Source organism: Prenolepis imparis, unplaced genomic scaffold (genome assembly GCF_030444845.1).
Source record: "Prenolepis imparis isolate NDT839.2.m4 unplaced genomic scaffold, iyPreImpa1.0 SCAF_5, whole genome shotgun sequence".
Lineage (NCBI taxonomy): Eukaryota > Metazoa > Arthropoda > Insecta > Hymenoptera > Formicidae > Prenolepis > Prenolepis imparis.
The window spans coordinates 16308089-16326469 of NW_028141163.1; the positions used below are offsets into that span (position 1 = coordinate 16308089).

Here is an 18381-nt window from a genome sequence, read left to right on the forward strand (position 1 = left end):
AAGCATAATTATTTCTCTGGCGGAATTTATCTTTCAGCAGATCTGCTTAAAACAAGATAAGTTCGACCGCGCAAGAGTCTGGTATCAAAAACAGAGAGAAGAAGAGAAAGATAAAAAGAGAATTTCTCCTCTCGCAAAAAATTATCATTCACGTGCGTTTATAATTGGGAATATAATAATACGTTGTTTTTCCCCGACAGAGCCGCTCACGCACTGTCGCGGAAAATATTTTCGAGTAAAGCGGAAAAAAAGACACAAACGTCTGTAAAACGGATAAAAACGCGGCAAGCTCGTCCACTTTCGTACAACGCATTTGTTATTTTAATAATCCCCTCTCTCGCCTCCCCGCGCGAGCGTTCTTATTTATCATACCTTTTTATTTTAATAACTGCATTCTCTCTTTCTCTCTTACGCGCGCGCGGTCTGGCTCGAAAACGAGCCAGCAGTAAATAGTCGGAAAAATGAGAGTCGTCGTGCTTCTAGTATATCGCGCAGTTAGGTGCCGGCCAGAGAACACCGCGAATTGTCGTAAATATTAATAATCCGAGAGTCGTCGACGCGCGGAGGCGGACGTTGGCGGTGCGTAATTAGTGCTCCCTTCTTTTCGAGAAGTCGAGAGGTAGGAAAATGTTTGTCCGCCGACCTAGCCGAGGAAGAAATTACGTCGCGAGAGCGTCAGTACTAGAAATCCTAGTCACTTGATTAATCGTGACGGCCTTCACTTAAACACGAACAAGGACACGAGACGAGACGCCGGATGAAAGTACGAGAGCTGATGGAGAATGTTCTTGATTGGAACATTATCTGACGATTTCTTGCGAACTGCGGATAATAGCTTCATCGAATAAAGACAGCCCGATGATAATGAAAAACCCGATATATTATATAATGATACAATTATTCTTATACCTAATTTTTAATATAAATTCGTAAATAAATTCAGTGCAACAATTGACAAACACTGCTTTCAGAAATTTTGAGAAAGTAGATGTCATAATATTTAGTATTAAAAAATAAAAAATTGTGCAGTAATACTTCTCATCAAACATTCTCAAAAAGTTTCCCTCTCTTCAACTTTACAATCAGTTTAGAAAACTTATTATGAAGATTTATATATACGAAATATCTTATATTAAAATTTTTAACATATAATATGCGTGCATCGAATAATTCAGTTATTTGCTCATTATTTTATATATGTTCCATTCTATTATTTCGAAAACATTTATTGAAGAATATTTGTGGCCGATGTTTTCCAAAAAAGGAAAAAAAACATGAAAATTTTCGAGTAAAGAATTTTTAAGTAAAGAAATTTCAAGTAATTAGAGCGTCGATTCTCGTGAAACTTCTCTTTAATCATGGCTGCTCTTTATAGCACAACGGTCAAAACTTACCGTGGAAAACGTAACACGAAAGAAGATTCAAATAAGGAGAGGCAGGAGTTAAAGGAAGCGACGCCGCCAAAGGAAGAGAGAAGACGGGTTTCAAAAAGTAGTAGCTGCTGTAGAGCGGAGCGAGCTGTTTACGGAAATTAGCAATTCTAATATTTAGGCAAAGCGAGACAAATTTATTAATTAAGTCCAAAGTCTGATCGCACGCCGCGCGCGAGATACTTTTCGTCTGTGTCGCGAAAAAGAACGGTTAGTGCCGTAATGGAAAACGAGAACGCGTGGGCGGCGCAAGGAAAGAAAAAAAAAAAAAAAAAGAGAGGAAGCAAAGAAGAGAAAAACGGAAAGGCGGCAAACGCGTCGGACAATAGTTGGAGTGAAGAGAGCTGGAGGAAGAGACAGAAGGGAGAAACGAGAGGGCGTCCTCGGTCGTGCGTCGCTCAGCGGGAAACTTTTAATTCCGTAACTCCCGGATTAAATTATCACGCCGAGACGATTGTCCCAGGAAAGATTAAGAAAGGAGCTCCGCCAGCGGACGCCGTGGCGACGTTCCTCCTTCGTAGGATCGCGCAAAATCGCTCTATGAAGAGTGAGAGAGTGAAGGGGAAAGGGGAAGTTGAAATACGGTGAGGAGGAAAGGAAAAGGACGAGGAAGACAACGACAAAATCCCTTTTTCGTCCGCAGGACCGGTTGTTGCGCTCGGTTTAACTCGACTGCGACTCATGGAGAAAAAGAAGGAAGGGTGCGGGGATAAGAAATACGGAGACAAGAATGCGAGAAAAAGAAGGCAAAAAGCTGAAAGAGTAACTCTAGGGAATAAGACGAAGACGTGAGGTTCCAGAAAAAAAGAAGAGAGAGAGAGAGAGAGTAACGGAAAATTCACGACAGGAATGAGGATAACTGGAGCGAAAGAAGCGAATGCAAGATTCATTACGCAGCAAGGGAAAAAGGACAAGACACTAGAGTACGGAGATATATGGAAAATGCGGAGAAGAGGAAGTAGAGTGCACCGAAAAGAGTACGCAGGATTCACGGGAGTCAGTTTTAAGTAGGTCCCCCTTTTGCAAGGCACTTCGACACAGAACGAGACTAGAATGCACGTGTCCGTTCAACGAAGCACGACGAGCAGGAAAGAAGAAAACGAGACCAAAATAAAGCGAAGGAAGCAAATATATGAACGCACTAGCGGATCCTGACGTCGATAATGGGGGGGGGGGGTTGCAAAATTATTTTATTTAATATTTTTGGTTTCATGATTAGCTTTTATTCCAGGATCAACGACGTCGATAGCTCTTTAATGTTTGTTTTTCTTTATTTATATTTTTTAAACAAATTCAGCAAAACTGTTTCTTTTAATTTGCAAGAGGGGGGGGTTAACCCCCCCCCCCTAGGATCCGCCAGTGTATATATTATATAGATATAAAGAATTTCGCCTAATTATTTTCGTGCAACGAAATTATCTCATTATTTCGTCCTATGTCTGACTTAATCTACACTTAACTCCTTGAATGCGTAATGAGTATAATTTCCAGTGTATCTTATACTTTTATATATATATATATATATATATATATATATATATGTATATTATATAGATATAAAGAATTTCGCCTAATTATTTTCATGCAACGAAATTATCATCATTTCGTCGTATGTCTGACTTAATCTATACTTAATTCCTTGAATGCGTAATGAGTATAATTTACAGTGTATCTTATACTTTTATATATAATATATATATATAATATATATATAAAAAAAAAATATATATATATACATATATATATAAGTATAAGATATACTGTAAATTATATTCATTACGCATTCAAGGAGTTAAATATAGATTAAGTCAGACATAGGACGAAATGATGAGATAATTTCATGCACGAAAATAATTAGGCAAAATTCTTTATATATATATAATATATACAATATGTATGTATAAGATACACTGTAAATTATACTCATTACGCATTCAAGGAGTTAAGTATAGATTAAGTCAGACATAGGACGAAATGATGAGATAATTTTGTTGTACGAAAATAATTAGGCGAAATTCTTTGTATCTATATAATATATACATATAATATATATTATATGTATATTATATAGATATAAAGAATTTCACCTAATTATTTTCGTGCAATGAAATTATCTCATCATTTCGTCCTATGTCTGACTTAATCTACACTTAACTCCTTGAATGCGTAATGAGTATAATTTACAGTGTATCTTATACTTATATATATACACTAGCGGATCCTGACGTCGATAGCTCTTTAATGTTTTCTTTATTTATATTTTTTAAACAAATTCAGCAAAACTGTTTCTTTCAATTTGCAGGGGGGAGGGTTAACCCCCCCCCCCGGATCCGCCAGTGTATGAACGTGTAGAAGAATATAAAACATATGCGAGATTAACAAATGATTAATTGTTATAGTCAAATCATTTTTTTTTTACTTAATTTCATACATGACGTTCTAATGTAATGGATTTTAGGGATCTCTCAACGTGTTCTAATATTTCTGGATTGACTGATTATGTTTTAATGTGTGTTTCGTAAATTAAAATAAATTTTCAGTATGTATATATTAATTTTATTTATGTATGAAAAAGTAAAGATTGTACAACAAACAATTCAAAGTAAATTTACTTGATGCAAGTAGATCTCTTCTTACATTTTAAAAAAGATCTGTATATTTAGTAAATAAAATTCGAACACTTCGTATGATGCTATAATAATATATAGAAATATATATATATATTTTTTCAAATATAACTTTTGAAAAAAATAAAATAAAAATATTACCATTATTCATAAACAACTAAAATTTCTGAAATATTTAAATATTAATTTAATTTGATTTAATTAATTTAAATATTAATTTTCTCACAAGAAATCCAGTTCTTTGACATACACGAAAATCATCACATAACTCTTTCATACTTTTACAATATTGCAATTAATTTTGTTCACACATGTAATTAAAAAACACTTAACAATAATTAACATTTTTCAAATCCTAACTTTCATAATGCTGTTAAAATACAAAAACGTCGAAAACTTCTACACGTCGAAAATATCCCTAAATTATTTACATTTGCAATAGACAGCGATCAATGTGTTATAATCGATAATTTGACTTGGTATAAAATAAAAAATTAGTCCGAGATTTAATTCAAGATTAGACACGAAAGAAGATTTAAAAGCACGAGACGGACAGAGTGATCCTCCTCGTCGTTCGTCTTCCTCGTTTTGACGATAACAGAGGACAAGGAGGGACGAAGCTGAGAATCTTCTCGACGAGTCTCGAGACGGGGTTTGAGTTTTGATTAACTCGAAGGTCGGTTCGAATCCGGGAATCGAGCTATACGCGCCAGAAACTCGTCCCGTCCCGCGGAACATAGACGGACTTATCACGTTTCCATCGTCTGTTTGATTTATCCGACTGGCGTAACGCGGCAGCCAGTTACGTGTTTGCACAGATTCTCGCCGCCTGTGTTTCTAAGAGAGAGAGCGCACTCGAACTTAATATTATTATTAGCCGCGCGCGCGCGTGCAGGTCCTGTCTATATCGCGATGAAACGAGATGGAGATTAGGCGCCAGGCACGGAATACTTGATACACGATCGACTCTCTCGACGAGGCGAAAACCAATCGTTGCTCGAAACCTACATTTACTTAGGGGAAGATGAGAGACGAATATAATTTTCACAAGCAATTTCTCCTTTCGTCGCGAGTGCGAACAGCTGATTCGCGATCAGCTGATCGCGAAACGCGAGGCACTATTAGGAATTTTTACAAGAGCGGATAAAATCCTAAGCGACTAATTATGGCAAATTTTTATATGCTATATATTTTGTAGAGAGAATATACTTTAATTATTGCATATATAAAGTTTGATTAAAAATGTTAATATGGCATAACATATAAGACTTTATTTATTGTAAGTCATATTAAGAAATAATTTAGATACTTTCTCATCATACACACGCATAATTTCGCCGCATATCAAATAACGTGGCTATTCTTTAAATTCTTTATTTTGAGACATCTTTCACAAGATATTTATTAGACAGACAATATCAATCCGGTCTCATGGCAGATTCAAATCCGGTGGCATTTATAAACGTCGACGGACACGAGCGTCAGATTCCCAAGGTAGGTTAGCGGAAGTAAAAGTCAACTCTGCCGCAGACAGTTGAAAAATCGAACCACGCGTATGGTAATAAGCATGAAACTCACCAGAAAGTTTACGGGCGTATATAAAGTGACAGAGAAGCCAGACGACGTCTCAGAATATAGAACTGTAACTACAGAGAGCGTGATAAAAATGACACCTACCATAATCGCAAAAACGTCCATTCGCGTTTGTTATTTATTCATTAGTTTCTTTTTACACAAGAGTTTACTCTTATGATTCTTCTATAAAAAAAATAAATAAAAAAAAATATAGTATCGCATTTTTAATTTTATCTTTTATACATTTTATTATATATATTTCTCTGCTAGGAATGTTTCTTTGAAGAAACGCAAATTTGTGTTTCCACTATAAAGGTACAGACAGCTCTATACTTATGGACGTATACGTCGGTCACGTTATATCTCCCAGTGCGAGTATCTCCGTTTATCTCTTCGCGCGTATTTGACTACCGCGTCGTTTGACTACCGCGACAGTAAAAGAGGTGCATCGTTTTTAAAGTCCCCGCTAGGAGCAATCTTGTAAATGCGTCACCTCAGATGTTTTCGCGGCCACGGACCTTCCAGGTGTTTCGCGAAATAAAATTTCAGGTAATATTTGTGGAAAACGAGCAACGTAATAACAAGAGTTCGACGAGAAGAAAATACACAAAATTCGCAACCGTCGAGAGATATTTGTCCGCACAAACAGCTATACGTCAAACCTCATTTCTCGCGCATATTTAACGTTGATTCTTATCTCACGCTTATACGAGTTTCATATCGCGTTAATAAAAATCGAATCAATGTCACAGAATATTTATTCGCATCGACAATAATATATAATAACAATTTATGCAATATAACAAATTTTTAATAAATGAACAAACTCTATCGACAGGAGCTGTACATTGGAAAATCTGCGAGAAATATCGAATCTGTCGAAACTGTCATTCGCTTGATCGGCAGTAAATGGACAGTTTCTCGCTCGTTTTTATCAGTCACTGACCGCAATTTTTAAACGTAATACGGAGAAATAGACAGCGTCTTGAAGCAAAACTCCCTTAAAGAAGTATCTCTCAACTTGAAGCGCAGAGCCCGGAGGAATCGGGATTGTATCGACGCGAACGAACGAACGAACGAACGGTCCGAGGGGGCTTCCAGGTTCGCGAAACGTCGCGAGATATTGTTTACTCGCAATGCCGCCGGGAACGCTCGTCGTAGGTGGGAAGGGGCGGTTTCGAATCGAATCTCGTCCCGATCATAGAGTCTTTGAGTGTACTTCCGCGCGACTTGGTACACGGAATTGTTTCGATATCGAAGCTCGTGAGAGAGGAACGATTGCAACGCTGCGGCAATTCGTAATCCCTCGCAGCCGCGCAAGAAGGTGCGTATAGCGCTTCATGGCTTACGTAGTCGAACAAGAGAACGTATAGCTTCTACAATTGGTAGGATGGCGCGAGAGGGAGAGAGAGAAATCGCAACGCAGGAAGTAACGAGGCGAGCAGAAAGCAGAGAGAGAGAGAGAGAAAGCATCCCGATGCATCCCGAAACAGGGATTTCGTGGAAATCCTCGGGCACGCTTGACTGAGCAAAATATCCTTTTTCGTTGATATTCCCGGAGTTTCGAGGTCTCGATGGCCGTTGGGTCGGAATACTACGGCGTTCCGTAGAACCGGAAGTAAAGGCGGCGCGGTTCATCGGAGGATCTAGCTGGAGGGAAAACGGAGCGTCGAGAAAAAAACGACGAAGGATGAGGTAAAGAGGAGGAATAGAGGGGAAAAAAAGAGATGAAGAGAGAGAGATAGGCAGCAAGGAAAGGTCCTGCATTGCGACAACTAATGAACCATCTTGGAACGGACCCCCGAAGTCCCGTGGGACGTGACGGCGCAATGCAGTCGCTAGCAAGCCAACGACGACGACGACGACGACGACGACGGCGACGGTGGACTCCGACGACTTTTTGCTCTCATCATCCAGAGCGCCACCCTACCAATTTCTCTTCGCTGCTCTTATCCGCGGATGCTTCGCCACGAGTTTCACGAGTCCGTCCCCTCATTCCCTTAAAACGCCCACGTTTCCCATCGGATTCTTATTTGAATTTCCTGCTTCGTCGGACGGACCGACCAAACCGCTGCAACATTTCCTTCTTTCTGATGTCGAGTTTGACCGGAGAGGCAGGAGGCGGGAAAGGAGGTTGGCCAACGCGGTGAAACAAATTTACCGATGAGGGAACACGACGAGTAGGAGGCGGAGTTCGGTCCTTTACTTAGGGTGAAGTTACACGGCGGAGAAATGTTTAAGTCGTCAATTATCCGCGCACCTTGTAATCACGTAAATCTTACTGTTGGTTTGGACGAGGTTTACATTGGTAAAGAGTTCGTCTTGAATGTGATGAGAGAGATTCAAAAAGTAGAATCTACCGTTCTAGCAATTTTAAGTTTTCTTCGACTATAGTCGTGGAATTTTTATTGAGATCATACGTTTCATTCATTGAATAAAATAATATAAAAAATTAAGTATACAGTCTTACATCTCCAGTTTTGCATTATAAAGTTAAAAATTATGCATGAAATAATGAGAATTTAAATATTCCTTGTAAATTATGTAAAGACGTTTCATATATATTATTTAAAAGTGATGAAAATTTCAAGACAATTATAATTCTTCTCTTTTCACGCGTCTATTCCTTCAATTATTTATAAAGAAGTACATATAGAAAAAAATAAGGACCATACTTAAATAAAAAAAATAAAAAAAACATCGCGTCTGACCGCACAAACGTGACAGTCAGGCACGCGACATCCTTTTGACGAAAATCGATAAGAGGGACGCGAAAACAAGGTGGCGAAACAAGCACAAGGATCAAAGAGAAGCAAGAGTGACGAAACGCGCCCTAGCTCGCCTTCTCGCCCTTCCTTTTTCCTCGCTTTTCCGCGAGAGGCTAATCGCGTTAAAGCGGACGTGCTCGAAGCTAAACTCGATCCAGCTGATCCTACACAATTAGAATTCCGCTTTACGCGAAACTACCCTTCACCCTTTCTTCCCCGTTATACTACTGCTTCGCTATCTTGAGCAGTTTGACTCTGTAGTCCGATTCGGCTTTCGCCGTATTTGTTTAAGTCCGCGAATCCGATGTATTGTGCGAGCAAGAAGCGCAAAATTTCAGATAAAGGGATTTTGTGAGATATAAAAAGTCGCGCGTCTCGCCTCGCGTGATCAAATAATTATGTTAAATGGAAAATACGGTATTGACTGCATATTATCCTTCTTCCGTCACTCCGCGCATCAACTAATTTCCTCGAGATGTCTATGCAGATGAATCCCTCTTGACTGCATCTGCGTCCTCTCATCTCTTTCGAGATCTTTATTTAAATTGCAACTTACCGATCACAATTATTCGTGAATATCAACGACCACGAAAATGGAAACGGCCGCGGAAATGTAACTATCAATTGGTAAAGTTAAAAAGAAATATCGAGAATGTACGACGAAAGTTTCACGCGGAATTGTATGTGTGTCCCGCTTTCGCTGTTTCTTCTTGATTTAAAAAAAAGGGCAAGAATGTAAAGGCAGAGCTACTGTCAGCACCGGCATTTTTCAAATCGTTTTTCGCCCACCTCACCTCGCCGCTTCTCAATCTTTTCTCCCCGTCCGCGCGATCGACTATTCCGATCCCCCGCGTTTTTTCAGTCTTCATCAAATCGACTTTTCCTCTCGCCGGTCCCTTATTTAAATTTAATTGCCGTGTCGGCGGGAGAGACGGATCTCTCTTGGCTGCGATGAGGCGAGGTGAGGAGGTCAAAGTACGTTCGCCGGAGACCGTAGGTGGGCATCGGGGGCAAAAATCCTTCGCGAGAACAAAGAAACGAGGGCGCGCAAAGGATCCTTCGTGGATCTTCGCTTTTTTCCTCCTTCGTGCTGCCTTTTCGAATCACCCCCCCCCCTTCTCTCCCCAGGAATGGCAGGAGACGGTAATTGCGTTAAAGTGGACGTGGGTTACGTAGGGAGAGGCCGACCCCCCATCTCCGTACGCGGAATAATAAATTCTCGGCAGCGCACTGTAACGAAAGTTAGGGGCCCACCGCCTTGTTTCCCGGTCCGTTAGCGGCCGAGTGGATTTTCCCTCACCTTCCAGCTTCCGCCGTCTCTCTTCGTCTTTTTTTTTTCCTCTCTATCGCTCCTTCCCTCTCTCTTTCTCACCCCGAAAATCCTCGAATCGATCAGAGCGCAATAATTCACCAGCGACCCGGTCTCATCCGCGTCGATTACCGCGCACTTCTTGTTTTATCTCCGGCAAACGTACGAATGAAGTTTCCGAACGCTATTCCTCCTTCTTCCTACCCTTTCGAGGAACTGTGGAAAATTTATAAGCCAACCGTGTGCTCTTCTCACTTTTACACGCTCGTACTAGACTGGACATCCATTCCTACCGAATCCACTAAGTGGTCGGAATAAAATCCGGACATAATCGTCTTTAAAATAAATCGCGCGAAAAAAATTGAATCAAGTGAAATCTATCGTATACCAGATTCGTATCGCGTGCTTCGCCTTTTAAACGCCTTGCGTATTCACTTCGCGTCCGCGATATTAAGGTCGTTTCATTTCGGTTAAGACTATCGCGTAACAACACCTCGAATTCCCACAGCGACGATCCCGCCATTCCGGCCGAAACGGCGAATTTACAGAAATTTAGCTGAATATTGTTTGACTGGGGATTCGCGCTCTAACGAGCAACGTTTCCCCGGGTCCGACTATCTTGCGGTTCTCCGCTCTCGAGAGCTGCGTGCCGAATTAACGTGGGTAATGGGAGGGAATCGAGCGTATCGTATTTTCAAGGATCGCCCATCGGCGAAGTAACGAAGTGGCTGGGAATTTGAGGAATAGGGGGGAGAGGAGAAACGCGCGAAGATAGTACGAGAGAAAATGGGAGAGATGCCCGTGGAATGCACTTTGCGCAACAAAAGAGGACAATATCGAGACGAGGTAGAACGGATCACGTATCAGATACCGTACGTACATACCGAAAAGGAAAACGGGAAACGTCACGTAGCGGAAGATCGCGCAGGCTTTCGCGGGGGACGAACGCGAGAAAAGGGGGAAAATAAGAGAGAGAGAGCGCGAGTTTTATATATACATATATATACATGCGTGGAAAACCTGCGAGAGGGTATCGAGGACCGCGGCGGCTACATCGGGAAAGTAGGGAGGACACCGGGGAATAAATACAATAAAGGAAGCGGTGGCGCGAACGACGCGGACAAAGAGCGGCGTAAGCGTCGAACGAGAAGGAAAACTGAAGAGGATGGACGAGAAAAATAAAAGAGAACGAAGATTCCGCCGCATGGGAGAGCGAAAAAAAAAAAGGAGAAAAGAAGTCACCGGGCGCGCGGTGAACGAGGGCAAAAGTGGCGTCAACTAGAATGAAAAAAAGAGCAGAAAGAGATTGAAAAACGGGCGAGAGCAGAATATGTACGCAGGGCAAAACCAGCGCAAACGAGAGAATACGACGAGTACGAATCTTTACGCAAGAGGATGCGTTCGTTCATGAAACGGAAACAAAAAGGAGAGAAAAGATGAGAGATAGAAACAGAAAAGAAAAAGAAGATAAAAAATACGCAAGATGGAATCCGCACTGGGGACGACATTAAAAGAAATAAGTCGTGAAATATTGATCTATAAATAAATAAATATATATATATATATATATGAGACGAAATGTTATCAAATGAGATTTGTTCAAAAACAAGTCAGCAAGAATATAAATAAAAAATTACAATATTGTTAGAAAAGATGATCTACGTCGCGAAAAAAATAATAAATTGATGTAAGAAAAGAGTTAATTGAAATGGCAAAGTTGTAAAAACGTAAAATAATTTGCAATGTTTGTTACAACTCTTGTATATTATACAGTTGATTAGAAATGTATTCTTTAATGTGTGAAATCTTCGTCTTTTCAAATCAAGATCTAAAATTTCTTCTTTAATATTAAAAAAAAAAAAGTGATACATTGATGTATTTTCAGCGCAAAAACATAAAGAAATCGATTTATCATCCGACTTTATCTATTCTGCTTATATTAATTTTGCATTCATAATTCTAAAGTTTACTTGTCAAATAAGCGAAGACTCTCATCGGTCTCGGCTAACATTATGAATCACATTTATGTGTGATATAAAATTTTATGATTATATATTTCTCATTACAAAAAAATCAACTTCAAAATTTTATAAATGGTGTTACATACATGATATATCTTTTTCTCATTAAATTTCTGAGAGAGATACCGCGCGTATATAACTACAATATTTTATTTAATATAATATAATTTAATATAATTTTTTTATATAAATAATAAATATATAATCATACATATACATCATACATGTATTTTTGATAGCGGGCTGAATTTATGTCCAGCAAAATTACAGATTTAGACCAATGTAAAACGTATAAAAACTCGATAGCTGCGAAAGAGGATTCGTTGGCGGACACAAAAGGACGATGCGGAGCGAAACGGAAGCGCGACGTTCGACCGTGTTCCGGAGAAACGACGGAGGAGAACGCAATACGGAAAATGTATCGTATTTTGCGAAAGACAGAGAGAGAAAGAAAGATGTGGCTGCTATATTGCACTACCAGTTACTGCTGCCGTTGCACAGTGACGTTATATGGCGGTGAAACCGTTTCACGCTACGCTTAACATTTTATTCCATTTCGAGAAAGATATATGTATATATTTATAGATTTTATTATATACAGCTCTCGCCCGACTATGATATGTCATGAATTTACCTAGCACTCCTCCACAAAAATTCATGCAATTATATCGTGATAATTAATAAAAGTATCTCGATTATTATGAATATTTACCGATAAAATTTAATCGAATCAATCTTGTGCATTTCCGATTTCTGTGAATTAATACGTAATTGGATTTAAAAAATACGAATTGTGTTTCCTGTCAAATCTTACTACATCTACATTGTATAAGTAATAAAACAAATATTATTATGCTAAAAATAATCGCTCCAAATCGTTGTTATTAAATGCAATTATTTTTACACAAGTAAAATTTTCTAAATATGTTTTTCAGAATCGACTGTTGGATTTAATTGCGTTAAATCGTTTCGATCGCAATTTAGCAGGATCGTGTTAATTAATATGTACACACGCATCAATTTTTTTAAATATAATTAATTCAGAAGAGGTAAAATATTTTTAACAGCAGGGCATATAGTAGGGCAATGAAATAAATTCATTTCCAATTCTTTCTCTCTTTTTCTTTGGGCGGCGACGGCTATCCAACTAAGAAGTGTCGGCTCCGGAAGCCGCTCTCGCCAACATCGCTTTATTATCTCGAAAGATTTATCTCACAGACTGCCTACTTGCTAATAGGATTGTCACTCGCGTGCCTTTTATCCAGCTCCGAGGGCGAATAGCTCCAATTCCCGGTATCGCAGTCGATGACTCAAGATATTCCGGGTCGCGCCCGCCAAGTTCATGCCTCGTTATCCGCTTCGTTCCCCGCATGCGGGAGAAAGGGAAAACGGGGAAAAATGGTGCCGAGGAAAAACGCAACGATCTGGGAAGAACAATCCAAAGACGGTAACGATCGTACGAATTATTCTCCCTTCGTCGTCCCGTAAATTAATACCGTGTGGCCAGCCGCGCGGACCCGAGAGGGCAGAGAGAGAGATTCCGGAATTCAAAGCACGATTTCTAAACTTTTTTGATGGCTCAATTTCGCGAGGAGACTCGACGCGTCCCGACCACGCCCGCCTCGCGACAAAATTCGCCCTCCTTCGTCTCGGAGTCGAGAGAAGAACGAAGGATTCGGGTTAATGTCGCTCGGACTCTGAAGAAAGAGTAACAAAAAAAAAAAAAAAGAAAAAAGAAAAACTTACTGGCCAATTCGCGGACGTGCCGCAGAGTCTAATATGTTTCGTATATCCCACTTGACCATTTCTCGTCTTCTACTCGCGCCGCGAAAAAAGGAACAAGAGACGAAGAGACGTAGGAGACGGGGAGAAGAGATGGAGGCAGCAAGAGAGGAAGGAGTTCGAGATGCTGCGCCGGCATGTCTCGGCGTAGCACTCTCCGAACCCGATCCCACTTTCATAACTTCCCCTAAGTTTTGCGGCAGCTAGTATCTAATAGCCGGGCTTTTCTCTCTCGTTCTCTTTTCTTTTCTTTTCTTCCCTTCTCTCATTTTTCTCGATCATACCTTTCCTTGATACCGCATATTACCGCTAACATCTACTTTTCCGCGGTTTTTTTTTCCCACGTTTTTGAGGCAATTAAGCCGACAGACACGATAAGAATTTTCATTGATAGATAAAAACTGATCACCTATTTTTCTTTGGTCCAATTTTTCTCTCCCCCCCCCCCCAATTTACGCATTAATATTCGTAATTTCTTGTCATTTTTTTCAAAATATTTTATCAATATCTATAGAGCGCTTTAAAGTAATTTGTTTTTGCCTAAAATATATTCGCAGATATCATAGAAATAAGAAAATTTGCACGAAAAAATAGAAATTTAAAAAATAGATGCTTTGTTTCGCAATTGCTTCAAATGTGATGAAAATAATAAAAAATCTCGTAGGACAAAATGTGAGATACTGTTTAAACTTGTCGATTATGTGGAATTTGTTAGCATTTGATATATATAGTTTATCTATTTGATTTACATTTTATAATGTGTGACAATAAACATTGTAAATAAATCAATTGTATATAAATTTAATGCATTGATATATATACTAATTATTCCATTATTAATCATTATCGTGTAAATGACGTAATGTCAAAATTAAGGAAAAATATATTTCACTTTTGATAAATAAGTATACTTTAAAATAATTGTTTAAATAGTCATGTTATTTATATTAATAAATATTTTTCAGTAATGTATCGATAAAAAAAGATGTATTTCATAATTCTATCAACACACTATATATATCAAATATGCCACTAAATATGATTTAATTAATTACAAACTAACCATTCGTTAACTCCTTCTAGTCAGCTGATCCACTCAGTGCTGTGTCCGAAATTGAGGTTAGCCTTGTTCGATGATTCAGTCAGTCCATTAAATATAAACTTTTGAGTTACTATCACTCACACATACAATTGCAACGTCTAAAATTCAATAATCGCACGATGCTTTTTTCGACACTCCCGATGCACATTTATTTATTTAAATAATCACTACTACAAAAAATGTGACACATACTTTCTCCCGATATTTACTTTGAATATGACAATTTATTTTTGATGGTAATATAGGTTATAGGTAATATCGATAATAAAGGTAATGTCGGTACATATATCGATATATCGATTATCGATACATTGTGCGCTACTACTTGCGCGCTACGTCACAATTGTCTATCCTTGTTCAACGTTCCGGACGATATTTACGTGCCGCTTTAGTTCACGCTGTTCGAGATCCTTCACGTTCTATCACATTATTTATTACTCGCGGCACTTAATATTAGAACAAGATGCAATTACGATATACTTTTGCCCGATATTTTCCCTCGGCACTCCCGTAATGCACGCACACGGAATTGTACACGATGACTACCGCACGCGTAAACGTGTAAAAAAATCGTCGCACGCCGAGTCGAAGAGAGAGATACTCGATATCGCTAGCCATACTTCACGCACCGATTAACTACACGATTACTATCACTCGCGAAATATTCCTATTCTCGACGCGATCACGACGATCCTCCGATATTTTTCTCGTTACTTCGTTACGCGTAATGGCGGTTAACCGTTCGGAGACGCACGACTGTACTAAAAATATTTCACGACACTCGTCAAAATATTCGTCGAAGAAACTCGAGACCGCTGTTAACCGCGATTCACACGCATCGATTGAATATCCCGATCACTATCACTCGCGAAACATTTATATATGTAATCTCAATTAACCGATATTTCACTCGACGATCCCGAAATGCAACTACTCGCGACAATTTTCACTCGGCGACTAACTGGAAAGCGCGGGACGCGGCGGGGCTAGCGGGGTTCACATGTCAACCGCGAAGGACTTGGCGCAAAATCTCGACGAAGCGTCTAATCCCGTCTGCATTCACATGTATCCCTCTCTCTCTATCGCGCGCGCGTTCAAATATAAATAAAATATTAATTATTTATTATATAATATATATATATTAATATATATTAATATATATCAACATATATATGTATGTATATATATTAATGTATATTAACATATTATATATATATATATATATATATATATATATATGTAAGAGTGTTAAATTAATTTATTGTTAAGATAGAATACCGGCCGCTTACTTGGATTATGTCGTAATTGATAAATATAGTAGAATTAATAAATATATATTAATAATATATATTATATATTATATAATATATTATATAATATATAATAATAATATATAATAATAATAATATATAATAATAATAAAAAAATAAAAATAATATATAATATATATTAAGAAATATTATTAATATATATTTATTAATTACGACATATAATGCAAGTAAGCGGCCGGTATTCTATTTTAACAATAAATTAATTTAACACTTATATATATTATATATTATATATATATATTATTAATATATATTAATATATATTAATATATATATATATATACATATATATATACATATATATATACACATATATATTAATATATATATACATATATATATATATATTAATATATATATATACATATATATATACATATATATTAATATATATATTAATATATATTATTAATATATATTTATTAATTCTACTATATTTATCAATTACGACGTAATCCAAGTAAGCGGCCGGTATTCTATTTGAACAATAAATTAATTTAACACTCTTGTACATTCGCGGGGTTTCAGGTTGGCCAACCCAAGAACGCGAAAGCGCGAGAGCTCAGGCATTTTCGCGTTCTCGAGTTGGTCAACCTGAATCGCTCCTAAAAGTGCGCCAAGTGCTTGTCAGCGTTCACATCTCAGATATATTCGCTCGCGATTCTAACGAGAATTCTCCGTCGATCGAAAGGTAATTGCCAATTAATATATCATATATCTCTCGTGCGCCATTAATTTTCTATAGAGATATGTTCGGAGACGCGTGTTCGCGACAGACTAGTCTAATAAATACGGTAGACGCGATTGTGTTTCGCGGCGCGAGATCTTGTCCGTCTCTACTACTCGTCTTTCGAGGAAAGTATGTTTATATTGCGTTCCTTCGCGCGTGTCGAGCTAATTCTACAAAGACACACAATGCTTCTACATTCTTAACACTTTTGTGTATTCGCGGCGATTGAGGTTGACCGACTCGAGGACGCGAAAACGCAGGAAAAAGTCCGGGTTTCGCGAGGGAGGGAGGGGGGGGGGGAAAGAGCTGAAATGCGCGCCAAGTGCTCGGCGTCATTCGGTGACGTAACAGTGACATGTTCACAGCTCGCGATTCTAACGACTCTCCGTCGCGATTTTAACGACAATTCTCCGTCGAGCGAAAGGTAATTGCCACTTAATATCGTAGATCTCTTATGCTTAAGTTAGTTTTCCGTAGAAATATATCGGAAACGCGCGTTCGCGATAGACTAGTCTAATAAATACGGCAGACGAGGTTGTGTTTGTGCGACTCGAGACGCGAGATCATGTCCGCCCCCTCCCCTGCTCGTCTTCTTCCGAAGAAAGTATGTTTATATTGCGTTCTTTCGCGCGCGTGTCGCGTTAATTCTACAAGGACACACACAACAGTTCCACATTCTTTCATTCATTCTATCGCTGAGAGCGAGACAGCGCGGTGTCGAACGAAATATTGCGTGTAACGTTTCTCTTCCGTTAATGCGACAGTGATTAGTATTGTAATTACCCATCGATCGACGTAGCATAATATCGCATCGCGAATATTAAATATATCGAAAGTGAAACATTGCTGACGGTAATATTTTTTCGTGATTCGTTAGCGCATTTTCCGCGTTCTTATCGCGTCAACAGTGAATACGCAAAGTATAATTTAAATCGCATATCATATAAATTTACGCGCGATCGAGTACGTTTTCGCGATTTATCCGTGTGTGTGTGTGTGTGCAAATTCTTCGTGGGATTTTGAGACAAACAGGAATTGGCATCGATGGAGTAGCAGATATGCAGTACGTGAATTGGTGAGTGAAGTATTCTATAATTTTTTTTCTCATTCCGAACAGATATAATAAAATGTATTTAAGAGAATATTAAATGTGAGATTTTAAATCTCAAAATTATATAATTATATTAATTTCATCTTTATTATTTATTCAATTAACGCGCAATAAAAATTACGAAATCAATGCAGCATCTGCAAATGAAGGATTATTTCACACTCATTTTTTTTCTCATTTCTAACAGGAATTGACATCGATGGAGTAGCAGATATGCAGTACGTCAATTGGTGAGTGAAGTATTCTATAATTTTCTTTTCTCATTCCGAACAAATATAATGGAATGTATTTAAGAGAATATTAAATGTGAGATTTCAAATCTCAAAATTATATATTTCATCTTTTGAACGAAGCTTAAATCATTGAAAACCATAAAAGTATTTAATGAAAACCATAAAAGTATTTAATGTAAAGGTAAGAAATCTTGAAAATTTGACAAGTTTCTACGCGAAACATCAATTTCGCACATATTAATATTCATTAATTACGCGCAATAAAAATTACGAAATACATGCAGCATCTGTAAGATGAAAGATTCTTTTACCTTCATTTTTTTCTTATTCCGAACAAATATAAAATGTATTTAAGAGAATAT

General features: G+C 38.2%; 1 protein-coding gene and 1 long non-coding RNA gene across 15 annotated transcripts in view; one reads left to right on the plus strand and one right to left on the minus strand.

Moving 5' to 3' along the window:
• Window positions 1-18381, minus strand: part of LOC145936221 (protein muscleblind) — a 382974-nt gene that overhangs the window by 127427 nt on the left and 237166 nt on the right. The gene's annotated exons all lie outside the window — the stretch shown is intronic.
• Window positions 17296-18381, plus strand: part of LOC145936227 (uncharacterized) — a 274129-nt gene continuing 273043 nt past the window's right edge. For all 3 annotated transcript variants that reach the window (XR_014425348.1, XR_014425349.1, XR_014425350.1), the window contains exons 1-2: window positions 17296-17750; window positions 17974-18016. This is a non-coding gene — a long non-coding RNA (uncharacterized LOC145936227). The remainder of the gene's footprint in view (window positions 17751-17973; window positions 18017-18381) is intronic.